Below are 15891 nucleotides of genomic sequence, written 5' to 3'. Positions count from 1 at the left end.
CTAGGCGAGCATAAGAGGACAAGACGTTAGTTGCCGACATGAAAGAACAAACAATAACCCGACAAAGAGGGGAGAAGAGCATGAGAGTTAAATAGCGAGGTGATCAGGACAAAGGGGGGACAGGTGTGAGATGCACAGAGCGCGGCCGCTAATTAATATAGCGAGCAGCTGAGAGAAGGCATACAGAGAAGAGTAAAGCCAGAGAAGTCAAACCAAACTCCTGACAGTATTAAGATATGTTATACTGTGCCCCATAAACACAACCAATCTTAGAAAAAAAAAAACATCAAACCACCCCTTTAAGTGCTCCCCAGAATTAAAGCTGCCCATGACACTGCCTGATTGGGATACAAAATTATACAAAATCCTGACGGAGTTGACGCTAAGCAAGGACAGAACTTTTATAGCCATTTTTTAAAATGAAAAATAAATAAATTACTTTTTTGTAGTGTTCTATAAAACATCTAAGTGTATAAAGATTAAAGAGCTTCTCTATCTTGTATCATACAATAATAGGCTACTAAAAACATTATTTAAAATTATTAGCAATAAAAGTATTAGAATATATTGGTATTTGTATTTTGTTGATATTTACTTTTTAACATAAATAGGGCTTTTGTGTTTGGGACATGTTTTAACTTTAACCCTCATCTCAAGAATCAAAGATGTGTCAAAATGGCGGGAATCAATGCCGAAGTTAATGAACAATTGAAACACGTTTGTTAGCCTATTGCGCGTTTGGGGTTATTTATGGTCTGTTAGAAGTAACTAGTTGATGCTTTTACACTTTTAAATGTAACGTTACTTTAGTTAATTAATGGCGAGTATATGTCATCTTATTTTGCACAGTTAAAAACACACACACACACACACACACACACACAAAAACGTGTTATTGCAATAGAGCAAGCCTTTCGCTGACTGTTTACAGCAACGGAAGTTACATCCACTGATTTATATAGATTAGTGGTTAACATATAATTTGTGCAAAGCTTAATGGGGCGTTGGAATAAAATGTTTAGAATATGTTCAGAGAATTATCAATTACGTTCTCAAAAAGTAATAGCAAAGAAACAACCAAAAATGACCCTTCACAATAGATAATGCTTTACAATGATAAACTCTGTTAGAGAGCTACATGAAATATCTTACCTGTTGAGTTCGTAGCTATTAAACATCTCTGCGGCGCTTTAACATTCCAAATCCTCATCACCATCTCCGAAAAACTTAACTAAAAGTTATTCTCGTTTTATTATGAGCTGTCACATTATCTTTTTGCCATTCTTCTTTGTTCGCATTTTATTTTTTATTTAAACGGTGGTTCCCCTGATGGGCGCCGGCGCTTTTGAAACACGTGTCGTGAAGCTTCAAACCCATTGTGAATCATTCGTTTCGAATCAGTGAATCAGAATCAGTGAATCACATCAAACGGCCAAAGTCACGTTGCGTCATAGATGTTTGAAAACGTTTTGAAATGTCAATGGTTTGCCACTAGGGGGCGATGAATCCATGAACCAGTGTAGAGTGAATGGAGTGTAGCCTATTGTTGTTTTAAAGGAATTATATAATTAAAGGATTAAATGGATTTAAGGAAATGAGAGAAAAGAAATAAAAACGGTGTGTGGTGAAATTAAATCCATTTGTGGTTTGTTCTAATAGATATTCTGCAGTAACTATTTCAAATTTTTGGGTAAACACTGCACAGACTATATCATTGTTTATAAATCAATTTACATTAGCTTGTCAGTTTTTGCTAAAACAAATGCTGTTGTTTTTTACCATCTCAGTCTAGAATGGATTTGAGTTCAGCTTTAAGTCAATTGTTGTTTTTAAGTCTCTACTTACTCTAAACACATTTGTTTGGATGGGAAACACCTGTTCTTGTAGATGAGATTAGGAGCTTCTCTCAGCGTGGAGGACTGTGTTTGACTGATAATACGATTCTCAGTAGTCTGTTTCAAAGACTTCACTCACAATGCAATGACAGTATTGGAACAGTTCAGCCCAAAATATTGTTGTTATCATTTACTAACCTGTTGTTCCAAATCAGTGTAATGTTCTGAGGAGAACTTTTAAAAATGGGTTTCAAAGTGCACGTTTTTTTACTTTTTGTGATCATCTTTGATCATCTTTGTGTAAACTACAAAAATGTGGATTTGTGAAAAAAAGCATGTATTACGTCTATTACGTGCTCAATACTAGTGCTGCGTTCCAGTTAGTTTTTAAAGGAACTGTATGTAAGAAATGTATTTCAGTTAATCATAAAATGGCCCTGATATGTCACTAGACATTAAGAAATCATGTTCGTTTCAAATGCTTATATCTCTGACAACAGTAGTCCGGGCTGGGTTATTGTCATTTAAAAGTTGTTGTTGCAGCCCTCAACAAATGTTGATGTTGACATGTTGTGTTTTGGCCTGAAGCTCCGCCCTCCACCTATCGACCAATCACATCAGTAGTGTTTCTCCATCCGGGTTGCCAGATCTGCTCTAGTTACCACAGCTGCAGATACAAACGTTCCTGCTTGATCCTGCAGTCTATCTGGTAACCTCGAGTCAGGGGGGAGGGGGAGAGGGGACACACCTGCAGTACCAGTTTTGGCCACAATCTTAAATACACTTCCTTTAATATGCCCTTCATTTGTGAAGACACAAACTTCCCTCCATCCCGTTCACTCGGATGTGCGTCATTGCTTATGTTGCATGAGTGCCCACTACTGGCGGAAATTTTGCAATGGACTGGAACGCCCTAAGCCCTTGATCACTTGGAATCAAGCGGCAACCTCCCGCGATCTCTCTTGCAGCCAATATGGAATTAATGTAAACTGCCATTCATCGACTGACCACTAGAGCTCCAGAAGGGAGCAGAATCACATTGAGCCCCATTTTAAAATTCCCAACTTTACAGCAGAAAAAAAAACATGTTTACAGCCTGGTAAAAATTGTGGTTTTGGCCTATACAGCTAATTTTGACCTTCATGACAACTGTGAGGGGGGGGGGGGGGGGTATAACTCATTAGTTTATGTTAAGCCTTAAAGTTCTGCATAATTAAGGGCATGGTTACTTTGATGAGTGGTGGATAGCCATTTATCTGCCATCTATAGTCCTTGCGTCACCTAAGCTCCGCCCACATCCCACCTCTTTGCCCATTTTCTGTCATGCGGGAGTGACACGCGATGACTCGCTCGCAAGATGGCGACGCCCAGCTCGCCCCTACTTTTAGCTTCAGTACGGCTTATCGGAATCCTATGGGTGACGTCACGGACACTACATCCTTATTTTTTTTTACAGTCCACTATGGAGTGTATTTATTATGATTTTTTTTTTCTTTAAGAAATTGTTAATGCAACATTCTATATGTATATATGTGTATTTCGGTTGTTTAAAATGTTTTTTTAAAATATTTAAAATATCATAGAGTTGTTTATGGAAGCCCGTTTCCGCGCCACAGTTAAGTAAAAAAATATGATTCTTGTAGTCGAAATAATGAGAAACTTTCTCGAAATATTGACTTAGCATCTCGAAATAATGAGAAACTTTCTCGAAATATTGACTTAGCATCTCGAAATAATGAGAAACTGTCATTATTGCAAACGAAATAAGGATTTACTAAATCAAAACTATAACATGCTGCTCAATGATCTGCCGCAACCCGAAAAAGGGTGAATTGTAGTATTTTAACTGTGGTTTTAGCTACTAATGATTCAATTATTTCCTTATTATCTTATTATCTGATTTGCATTGAATAGCCTATCTCTGAGCAAACGCGCTCTTGAGAGGATTTTAAACAAGAACGAGCTTTGGTGCAGAAAGAACAGAACAGAGGTGGCTGCGAGGTGGCAACATCCATTGAACAACTTCAAACCTCTGGGCACACACACACACACACACACACTGTTTTTCGTGTGCATATGATACGCACTTTATGGCGTATTATATGGACGAACCACCCACCCCATCAGCCTAATCCTACCCAAGAGCGCATCATATACACGCCATAAAGTGTGTATCATATGCATGCAAAAAACAGCGTAGGCCTATAGCATATGCACGCCAAAATGAGTTTGGTGTATACATTCCACGACATTGCGCACTCGTATTTACGCATTTAGATGTGATCGGGTTGGTAAACGACAGGGACAGGGTTCTGCTGCCGAAAAGTTGCAACAGAAATATGAGGTTGTGATCGGGCAGCAGTTTTCATCCAACAGTAAGCTAAAGGAACAGAAATAAATTAATAAGATAGCACAGCCTATGCTGCCCGCCTCACTTGATGGGAGTTGCTGCACCAAACTGTGCCAATGTGCAAATTACCCATGTGTGGATTAAGTCATAATTACGAGAAAATATGTCATTATTATGAGAAAGGTTCTCAATATTTCGAGATGATAAGTAAATTTTTCGAGAAAACATCTCGAAATAATGAGAAACTTTCTCGAAATATTGACTTAGCATCTCGAAATAATGAGAAACTTTCTCGAAATATTGACTTACCATCTCGAAATAATGAGAAACGAAGTCAATATTTTGAGAACGTTTCTCAATATTTCGAGATGTTAAGTCAATATTTCGAGAAAGTTTCTCATTATTTTGACTTAAAGAATCATATTTTTTTTACTCAACTATGGCGGAAACGGGCTTCCATAGTTGTTTGTGTTGGGGTAAATTAAACGCGATATGCGGTGACATCACAATCGCATTGCATTGTGGTATATGAAGCTGCCTGAAGTGTACATATGAAGTATACTCGCTCCCTAAGTCAAAATCGAGGTAGCAAGGGTCTGTCCATATAAACTTCCCTTGTCCACTTCACGAAGTGGAACGCACTTCAAAATGGCGGCGGGGATTCCCCCGAGGGGTAGTGCTTTGGGAAGTGTGTGTCTAATAGTGGAGTGGAACGCAGCATAGGTAGCGTTTCTTTACAGAGTGACATCACCAATTAGCCTTCTTGTACTTGCCTGGCCGCATAAAACAGCGTTTCTAATCATTTCCGTGAATCCGTGAACAGGGATCATATCTAAATGGAAAACTAATCCTATTTCACAGATCAACAGCCCTGTGACACAATGCTTTTTACCATGTAGTCTAATCAATAAGTAGCCTAATGAGTAATTCTGAAATAATATTTTTAAGCATTCATGAGTTCTCTACACCCTATAATGATGATCTTATTCCATATAGGACTAAAGCAACAACAAAAAAGCCAATTTCCTTTGAAAACAGAGGCAGTCATGTAGATGCCATAATCAATACAGGATCAGAGATTAGGATAACAACATTTTCTGTTCCATTTGAAACGTGAAGAAGAGAGCATACAACTGTTATAAAGAAAATCTACTAAAGTATAAATGTACCGTGCATGACAAAAATGACTCATGACTTGTAAACCCTTTGTGATGTGCCTGTGGGGGAAAAGACAAAATAAAACACGAACCTACAAGCGAAAATATGTAATGCAAGAAAATGTGACATCAGCGACAACCAGATTACGTTACCTCTGAAGGCGTTGATGTGTGACGTGATATAAACGTCACCGTCTGTCATCTTGAAATGACGTGAGATAAAAAGTCTTTACAAGTCAAATAAAGTAATATCGGCCAACTTAAGCTCCTTTTATGTGAGGCCACTCTGTTGTTTTATGATATAATTGATGATACTTAGCCTTTGTGCTGGTGTGTATCTTCTCACGAGGCAGCCAACTGTAAAACGGGAGGTTAATTGACATAGCCTGCGAGGTCACCGCCGTCGCCTCGGAAATATCCTCTCTGTCAGTTTCAAGTTCTGCGGGATCTGTTTAGACCTCCTCCCTTTTTTATTTTGAAGGAAACTTTTAAGTGTCCCTCGGGTAATGCTGAGTGATGTAGCCCCAAGTCTGCACACATGAATAAGCACCTTGAAAATACCCTTACGCAACAAAAATATATTTCTCAATATATTAGTTGACAATATATTTCTCAATATATTAGTTGACAATATATTTCATGTGTCTCCATATATTGTGAAATTTACATGGTAATATATCATATGATATATTATATAATAATATATTATATATGCAAGTCATATATTGCAATATATGGGACAATACTGCAATTATTGCCGTTTTCATATATTGACTAAATACATATCATTATACTATTCAATATATTGCTATGTATATTGAAATATATCCTACAATATATGAAATTATATATTGGAAGAGTCATTGTATATATATGTAAATATATATGTAAAATTATATGAGATAATATACCTCAATGTACTGGATAATATAATCAGATTTATATGGGAACATATGTCTTAAATATATTGATTTATATTACATAGTATATAATTATCATATATATTGTATACATGTAAATATGAAATAATCTAATGTACACTGTCTGTCATATATTTTAAAATATAACAGATTAAAATATAATATAGAAATTAGGGCCGCGACTCGATTAAAAAAATTAATCTAATTAATTAGAGGCTTTGTAATTAATTAATCGCATTTTAATTGCATATAAATATTTGACCTGAGAACAATGAGAAGTAATTTTTCACATGTATTTTTAGTATACCATTGAATAATGACTGAATACATAAGCTTAATCAACAAAATATTGTTTATTTATTTCAGTCCAGCAGACCAGTGCATGTTTGCCAGTTTAGCAAAAGCATTTTTGTGATATTTGAGGCTCAATGTGCTGCGGTGATACGCGAATTCCTTGTTGTATAGCTTGCACACAACCATGCTCTTGACGACGCTTCCATTCTTTCGTTTTTTAAAACAAAATTTCCCATCCACGGGGCCAAGCAAAGCAGTCTCATCAGCTTCTTCGTTCCATAGCTTCGTTCATGTTCACATGGTTCGTTGTTGTCGTGGCTCCGGAGCGCTAGTTGGTGTTCCAGTATAATTGGTCCGTCGAAACTCATTCATTGAAAAACGTTCCGCGGTGCAAAAATAAGTGTGGTAAAAAAAATGTTTTTTTTTTTTGTGTCATTAATTAACGCGTTAAAGTCACGTAATTAACGCGTTAAAGTCACGTAATTAATTAATCTTAATTAACGCGTTAAAGTCCCGGCCCTAATAGAAATATTTTCTAAATATAGAAAATATATTGAATGTCATGCACCATCATATTTTCTAAATATAGAAAATATATTGAATGTCATGCACCATCTGATTTGGGCTATTGTTAATCAACCTCTGTAAACATATGCAGGAGCTTGCTTAACTCACAAAAAATACTTTGTTTCAATAAACATACATGAAATAATTCAGTTTTGTTTGTATATCAATGTATTTTAATATATGAATCAATATATAGCAATAGGTTGTCCATCCATATATTGCTATATATTTTCAAATATATGAGGAAGTTTCTGATACATTGAAATATATTTTCTAATGTATTGCAATATAAATTCTAGTATATTGCAATATATTTTTGTTTCGTAAGGGTAAGCACACCGCCTGGGATCTATGGGGGAAGAGAGCGAGCCTTTGAAGTCATGTAATGTACACCTACCCCTCCCTCCTTCTCTTTGGCTTATTTATGGTATTTGTTTCAAGTGTAGTTGAGAAGAAAAACTTTTCCCCCGTCCTTGCATTCATATTTAGAGTGAGGGCTGGTGAATGGGCCTGGGTAGCACGGTTGCTCCTCCGAGGAGATGGATGGTGTGCTCTTTTGTGTGTGGAGGAAGTGTATTTGAAAAGGTCATTGATGGAGACCCAAGGATGCCCCTCTTTCATGTGGATCCGAGCAGCTTGTTTGTCATTAGCACTAGGCGCTGAGGTGCTAAATGTTGTTTGCCTTTCGACAGCGGCCAAAGCTGCTCTTTTTGAAGTGGCCCCTCCAAATTAAGCCTGCCCGCTGGTCCTCTCGGATGACAGAGATAAACTTGACGGACTCACCGCATCTGTCCACCCATCGACACGTATTCTTTTCTCCTAAACCCTTGTGCAAATGAGCAAACACGCAGATAGTAATGTGCGGGTAATAGCTCGAATTAGGGGCGCCATTGTTTCGGTCAGCGCCTCACGCTGCCACACAACGGCCTGCGGTCCGAGTAAAGCCAACACATTTGCACCTCACTGAGATCAAAGATTCAAGCCTTTTTTGTGGATGCAATCACTTAGGCAAATGAAATTCTGTGTAACCACCTCTTTGTGTAGTTTAAGTTGGGCTTTTGTGTAGAACAAATGGGGGCATTATGGGTTTGGCGGAGGAAGAGGTGATATCAAAGGGAAGCGGCCTGCCCTATTAAGCCCAGTAAACTGTACGCAGTACAAAGGAGACAATTGAGGAACATTAAATTGGCTTTGGCTACTTCCCTTCAGAGCAGAGAGAGGAGAAGCGAATGTGACAGAATTGTCTTTAATGATGAAGATCAGCGGTCTGAGCGATCCTGTGGAATGACATTGTCTCTTTTCAGAGGGAGACAGGAGATATGGCTTTCTTTTCCGAAGCGATTGTGTAAACCTCTGTTGAGGTTTGCAGTGTTATCTGTCTTCAACTCTGGGTGACCTGCGAGCCTCAAAGAGGAAGACACCTCCGGCATTTGCACTTCGGGGAATCGCAGATCCAGCCTTACGAGAAAAGGCATCACATGGGGAACGCCTTTAAATGTTTAGTTGGCTATATTTATTCGCTGTCTTAAAGGACGGTTTACACCAAACTGAGAAGTCTGTCACTGTTTGCTCAAGCTCTGAAGAATCAAAATATCTGTCAAGCTTCATAAAAATGTTGCCAAAATGTCCTGGGTCACATGCAAGTTGTACTACTTTGTAGTTTTGATTATTTTGATTTTTTTTGTTGCATGAACTATTTCTTTTAGTAAAAAGTGGAGCCCAGCCCTTTCTCTTTGCCCCTCTGCTAAGGCATTGATACCCAATAGAGTATTTTTATGAGTGGGTGTGGAAGCTTTTGGACAAATCAGACACTTAAACGATGATGACACCCAGCACCATGGTGACAGAAACGAAGCTGACCCTATCCTCCACATGACAACCACACGCAGCCACATCGCCAGCTCGGTGCTGCTATAAGAAACTTAACAATGCATTATTACATCTAGTTCAGTGTCACACTTTTGCATGCTTCTCTGCAAATTTATTCTCAACTATTTAATTTAAAGGTTGATATAATGCATTGCAAACATGTTTCTACTCCAATTCTCCACTGTGGACCAAATCAAGTGTATAATTCCTCTTTTGTTTCGGTAACACTTAATTGTAGTGTCCACTCCTCACTATTAACTAGTTAATGTATATTAGCTATTGATTCGTACCATAGACCATAAAAAAATATGGACGACTCGACATCATTCGTTTCCGCTTGCCATATTTGAAGCTTTCAGGCGGCCTTGCACGGCGCGGACATCTTGGGACCGAGTCTGCGCAGTAGCGATTTCGGGACCGGAGTTGCGCAGTAGAGCGCAGGAAGTAGAGCAGGAAGTACAGTCGCGATATCAAAAGCCCGCCCACACTCTCGCAGATGCAGAACAGTTAATTATGTTGGTGTGAAATAAACAGTTATGGAAATGTAGAAATTAAAGCTAAAGCTCTAATCTGCTCCCAAAAATTTCGAAAAAAGTCCGTTAGTGCCTCAGTGACAACTTCACTCAGAGAAGCCGTCAGTCTCAGCTGTCAATCATGACGTCACACCCCCCGTTTTTATAGCATCAAATAACTAACTCAAACTAAACTTATTTTTAAAACGAACACCTGAAATGAAATCATTGTGATGATAACTGCCTTCAGTGACATAAACTAATTTTGGGGGAAATTTTTAAAGTGTAATTTTATTATTTAGTTTGCCTCGCGTCCATTAGAAATCACAGAGGGGCGGCTATACTGGGACCGGTCACCGGGGGGCGATCGAGGCGCGAAAGCTTCAGTAAATGAGAGGGAGACTGCAGGCTTGATTCGTACTTATAAAGCACATATCAATGCTTTATTTTGCATGGCCTTTTTCTATATCCCCAATACCTAAATTTAAAAGCTAAAAAAATGACCTCACAAACAATTAGTAAGCTGTAAATCAGAAGTTTATTTAGGCAAAAGTTAATAGTGTGTTCCCCATACTGAAGTGTTATATTTGGTTTTGCCAAGCGATGTTGCTGTGGGCATTTTCCCATTGAGAATGGGCAACACATTTCTTTTTGGATATCCAGATAGAAATGTGTTGCCCATTCTCAATGGGAAAATGCCCAAGCAACATTGCTCATAAAGATGCCCCGTGTATCATCAGCTTTTCAGGCTTCGTATAAGTTTCTATTTATTTATTATTATTATTTTTTTGCCTCGAGTATGGCCCTGTATAACATCACAAAGGGGGGAATTCCTAATATGGGCACTTCTCCCGTAGGAGTGTATGCGCACATCAACCAGAGCGAGAGCATGTCCATCAGTGAGCTGCGTTTAGGTGTCGGAAGTGTATTTGTTTGCTCTTGGCATTTCAGTGACGAATGTTTTATAAACAAGGCCCACTTCGACGCTGGATTAGCTCCGCCCACTGCACGCCTCCGTGAGCTCGGCTGCTTTCAGACAGAATCAGCTATATCTGTCTTTTATAAATCTCATAAAACTGGACTGTGGAGATATGAATGATGCAGTTCTACTCTATAAGTACTCAAGATTAACATGAAACTGGCAGACACTCTAAATGGGTAATAACTAATAAATATGCAAAAATTAGGAGACTTTATTAATTTTTTTTGCAAACTGTGAGAAGATGCCTTTTCATTTGTTTGAAGGTTATTCTGTTACTGAAGATTCAATGTCTAAAAAAACATGGCAGGTGCACAAGTGATGGTCATCATAAAACTTTCATAAAACTAGCCATTCCAGAATCTACTGTAAAAAAAAAAAAAAAAGTAAAAAAAAAGGCAAATTTTGCACTTTTGCAGTTCAATCGACTTGGATGTTTAAGTTATTTCAACTTAAATTATGTTAAACTGACTTTAAAAAATGAGTTACATCTTGTTTAACTAATTTTTTTTTGATGAGTTAAAACAATGTGAAAACATACATTGTCACAACTTATTGAACATATAATTTTTTACAGTGTACTTGAGTGAAAGGCTGTTTGTTCTTTTTCTCACATCATATTCTCCATCAGTGTTTGAAGGCATAATACTGAACAAGTAATTTGTCAACACGAATGAAAATCACTTTTCCACAAGACATCAAAACATGCCAAATATTTATCATGTAATTTTGATAATTATACTGACAGGCCCAAGTGACCAAGACGTCCATAAATCACATCGTAAAGCTGCGTGGTACAAGAACGAGTGTTCAGACATTCTCAGATGTTCCATGACATAACATGCCCTTTTAGTTTAATGATTATATAAACAGTTAGATAATGCGTCAAAATTATGTCTTAAAAAACCAACACACTGTACACTATTTAACTAAACCAAGTGTTGCATTAATTTGATGCAAAGCATCCAAACCAAAGCATCACTTTTGAATATGTTGCTATGGTTTATTTAAAATGCTTCAAAAACATCTCATCTAGAGTTTCAAAAGAGGCTACGTTCACTGTCAGTTTTTGGGATTGACAACCGGTTTTAATTACAAGTGTGATTCTCGAAATATCCTGTTCACACAGCAACTTACTGAAGCATCTGTATGGACGTTCAACTGGAGTCAAACCTGTATTTTCTTACCAGTAACCATAGCAACAGTTACCAAAGTAATATCAAAGATGGCGACGTTAGTAAACCTGAAAAGTCATATCTCGTTTGAGTCCAATTGAGCCATGAGTTCATCCTTCAAACCTTTATTAATCGTCAGCAGCTTTTATATATCTGGGTGTGGAGCGGAGGATTTGAGTCCCACATTGAACACCAAACTGATGTAAGCAGCTCTGGTGGGGAACAGTGACTCTAAAAGTTTCAGATGCCATGGCACATGCTTATGTCTCCGTCTCTGTAAGTTACCGAAACCATACATGAAAACCTGCAACACACGGTAGACGGTAGAATGCCCTTTGTCACCGTATGACATGACAAAGAACTAAATGTCCAGTCCGCTTCCGGGTCCTGAATATTTACGAGTGTGAGTTGGGTTATATAATCCTGTTAATAACCGTACTGTGTGTGAATGTAACTGTATTAAGGACTCACATACAGGACTGACAACCGTATTCTGCTGCTGTGTGAACGTGGCCAGAGATTTCAACAATGATTTAAACTCTGATTTGATTAGTAAGAGATGTCAAGGGCTGCATTTACACTGTTAATGTTAGGGATTGACAACCACATTAACTTACAGATGTGACCCTTGAAATGTCCCATTCACACAGAAACTTAAGCTTGGAACATACTCTGCAAGAACAAAGAAATGTGTTCTTGTCAGTACATTTCATACTTGCCGAGAAAAGCAGGTGCCGATCATCGTATTAACCACGCCCACTTTAAATGTATGACCAATCACACAATAGTTCTCGGACACCGTTCTGCTCAGGTGATGTTTCGAGAACAAGCTGCGATAACTCCCAAACCAGGGCTGACCAGCCCGGGGAGCGAGCACTTTTTTCTCTGTTCTTGCGGAGTAGCTATGTTGAAGCCTTTACTGTAGTGTCTCGAATAATATCTGTATTGAACGTGCAACGAGATTTAAGTCTGTATTTTCTTACTAGTAACCATAGCAACAGTGACCAAAGTAATTACAAAGATGGCGACATCCATAAAACTCAGCAAGAGTCCAATTGAGCCGTCAGTTTATCTGTCAAATCTTAATTAACTGACAGAATCTTCAGTGTAAACAGGCGCTTATAAAACCCTTTAACCATTGCAGTCGCATCTGACATCCTTTGCAGCGTGTTGCGCATAGAACAAAAAACTGACGGGAACCGCTTCGGTTGAGAAAAGTGACTGGACCTACCTTCAGATGACACACAGCTCATATCTCCCTCGCTGTAAGTTACCGAAAGTTAAACACACCCCTCTTAGCAGAGTGACTCTCTCGCACTACATACAACTAGTTGTCTATTCCGGTTCCGTTCACACAGCGCAGGTTTTCTGAGAATGCTGCTGTCCTGAAATGTGTGAGTTTGGTTATAGAATGCAGTTGTCACTCCTGTAAATAACTGTACTGTGTGTGAACGTAACCGTATTAAGGACCGACAACCGTATTCTCTTGCTGTGTGAACGTGGCCAGTTATCAACAATGATTCAAACTCTGATTTGATTAGTCAGAGATCTCAATGGCTACATTCACACTGTAAATGTTTGTGACTGAGTCCTAAAAATGTACGGCTGTGAGCTCGGTTATAGAATGAGGTTTTCACACCTTTAATGGAGCATAACTGTGTTAAGGCCTCAAATACAGGACTAACAACCGTATTGTTGCTGCACTGAAAAAATATTTTTTGGGTTTTTGTTGGTTTAACTTAAAAAAGTAAGTAACCTGGTTGCCTTAAAATTTTGAGTTTATTGAAATAAAAAAAATTGAGTTGATAAGGAAATTTGTTTAATAAATAGAAACTCAAAATATTTTTGTATCTGAACCACATAAAAATGTGATAAATCATGAAAATAGCACTATTTGGCATGTTTCACTGCATCATCAGAAATAAAACACACACAATTACCCAATATGCGTACAAAATCTTTTAATAATATGTTAATAAAGGTTGTCGAATCTCAAAAATGTTCATTGTATTAACTCAAAATTTTAATTTCAATGAACTCAAAATTTTAAGGCAACCAGGTAACTTTTTTGCTAAATATTTTTTTTTACAGTGTGTGTGAATGTCTACAGAAGAGATCTCAACAATGATTCGAACTCTAATTTAACAAGTTCACACTTACAAATAGGCTAATCCGTTCATACATACTCATAAGTCGAATAGAGTAAAGTAGTGTGTATTTGGCGTGCTGTGCAAGGAGAGGGCTCCGAGCTCTATATTTTGGCTCAAACCCAGAGTACTCTGCACATATTTCTGGTTAGGAAGTGACCAGGCGAGTGTGAGGAGACCAGGTGGTGGAAGGATGCTGAAAACTATGGTGAGTTGACTGGCTGTTATATAATCATCCATTTGTGCTGATTGGGTAGACATGTTGACTACTGATTGCTGACAGATGGTTGGATTGACATGATAATTGGATAGAGATCTCAATATGAATTCCAACATTTCTCATAAAAAAAAGTTATCTGAGCTATACTACTACTAGTCATTGTATAGCTCTATACTCTATGTCAACATCAAACCATTTCAAGGTTGATACAACACGACTCTGAGCAATTTTTTTGTCAGATTCAGGCCCAAAAATGATATGTGTTGAAAAGTACGGCATTTTAAGTGGTTTGTTTGTCATTTTGAGATACCTCTGCCCTATATATGCCATATCGTAAACTTCACCAGTTGTTAACATTATTAACTATGTTTCTTGCCCTCTTAAAATACAAGTCCTTTGACTTGAGATAAACAGAGCTTTAGAGAAGGTGGCGTTATGTTCTCTAACTCTGTGTTTGGATTCTGTCAGGCTGCTGTCTGCTGCTGAAAACCATGCATCTTAAAGAGCTCATATCTGTGACGCCTGCCATCATTACAGTCGGATCTCGCTGTCTGTAATTTGCAAGCATGGCAGTCAGTCAGCTAGTAAAACAGCACAGGGTCATTCCAAGCCATTCTACAGCCAACGCTGACCCACAAACCTCTACTCTGTGTGACACCGACGAGACATCTCTGTATTTATGCACATTGCTTAGACTTGGGTATATAATTCCTCAAATGCTAACTGTGCGAGTCAATCGAGTGAAATACTGCAAAAATAGCTCAGAAGGCGAATCAGCCTCCCACAAATTGAAAAAAGTAATGCTGCTTAATTATTTGTATAATATTCCTACCTTTTTAATCACCTCATCAGTATTTTCACCCCTTTGATGAAAACATCTAACAGTGACTTTAGTAGGTAGGTAAGATCATACTAGTAATTACACACAACCTTTAAATTAAAGACAACCGCGCAAATGTCATTCATTTATACAGCGCATCCTACATTAAAATACAGAGCTGTGAAAAGCATCTTTTACCACACAAAATGTTTTCTTCTCACTTCTGTCTTCCCTGCTTAAGGCTAATAAACTTTAACTTTAATCTTATCTTAACCTCTTTTGAGAGCCCCTCAAATATAATCTGGTCACTTGTATTTTCTTGTTTGCTAATTTAATTCCTTTACAGTTTCTCAACTTTAAGAGATCAGAAGAAATGGATCAAATATTATGGCACATACAGCCATGTGTCCCATTCATCTATCCAGCCAGACTATACCTTCACCGCCACATACTTTCGAAGGTAAATGCTCAATTCACGTTAATGTGTTTGGGTTCTTTTAAGTAACTCTGCGTGTGAGTCCCAGTTACTTAACTATTTGTTGAAAAATAGTATGTGCCGTGAAGTGTTGACTGATCTCAACTTCAAAGTGAACCAGGCTTTAGGGGCAGTTCGCAAACATTCACACTGCCATGTTCAGAAGCCCCAGATTGCGGCTTTATTGTACCTAGTTTGAAAAAAGAAGGAAATCCGCCTTTTCACACTCATGTTTGCAGATCATTTCTGCCCAAACACTAGAAACATCCTTTATGGACTCTTGATTCCTCTTAGTGAGGCAGATCAAATGGCCTTGACCTGTTGCTTATAATGCTTTACTGTATGCAGACTGCAGTGGTTTCGGTTTCTTTCGTACCATTGTGCAGCTCGGAATTCCATCCACAGATGTTTGTGGTCTTCAAGCTGTTGACGGTATTGACAAAAGCTGGGAGAAAGCCTCTCCAATGCCAGCCGAGGCACATGGATGGGAAAGGGACATTATTGCAAACTGTATATCCTGTGCTTTGAAATGCTTACCCCACTGCTTTGTCTCTCTTGACAGCTCCAGGTA

General features: G+C 38.2%; 1 long non-coding RNA gene across 2 annotated transcripts in view; it reads right to left on the bottom strand.

The window, feature by feature from the left end:
• LOC137056567 (uncharacterized) overlaps positions 1 to 1358 on the bottom strand; it is a 97747-nt gene extending 96389 nt beyond the window's left edge. The window contains exon 1 of one of the 2 annotated variants that reach the window (XR_010900386.1): positions 1153 to 1358. This is a non-coding gene — a long non-coding RNA (uncharacterized lncRNA). The remainder of the gene's footprint in view (positions 1 to 1152) is intronic. The other variant, XR_010900387.1, reaches the window with a different exon arrangement.
• Positions 1359 to 15891: the final 14533 nt, after the last annotated feature.

This window comes from Pseudorasbora parva, chromosome 21 (assembly GCF_024679245.1).
Source record: "Pseudorasbora parva isolate DD20220531a chromosome 21, ASM2467924v1, whole genome shotgun sequence".
In the NCBI taxonomy this organism is placed as follows: Eukaryota; Metazoa; Chordata; class Actinopteri; order Cypriniformes; family Gobionidae; genus Pseudorasbora; species Pseudorasbora parva.
This window is presented reverse-complemented; position numbering and strand designations above follow the sequence as displayed.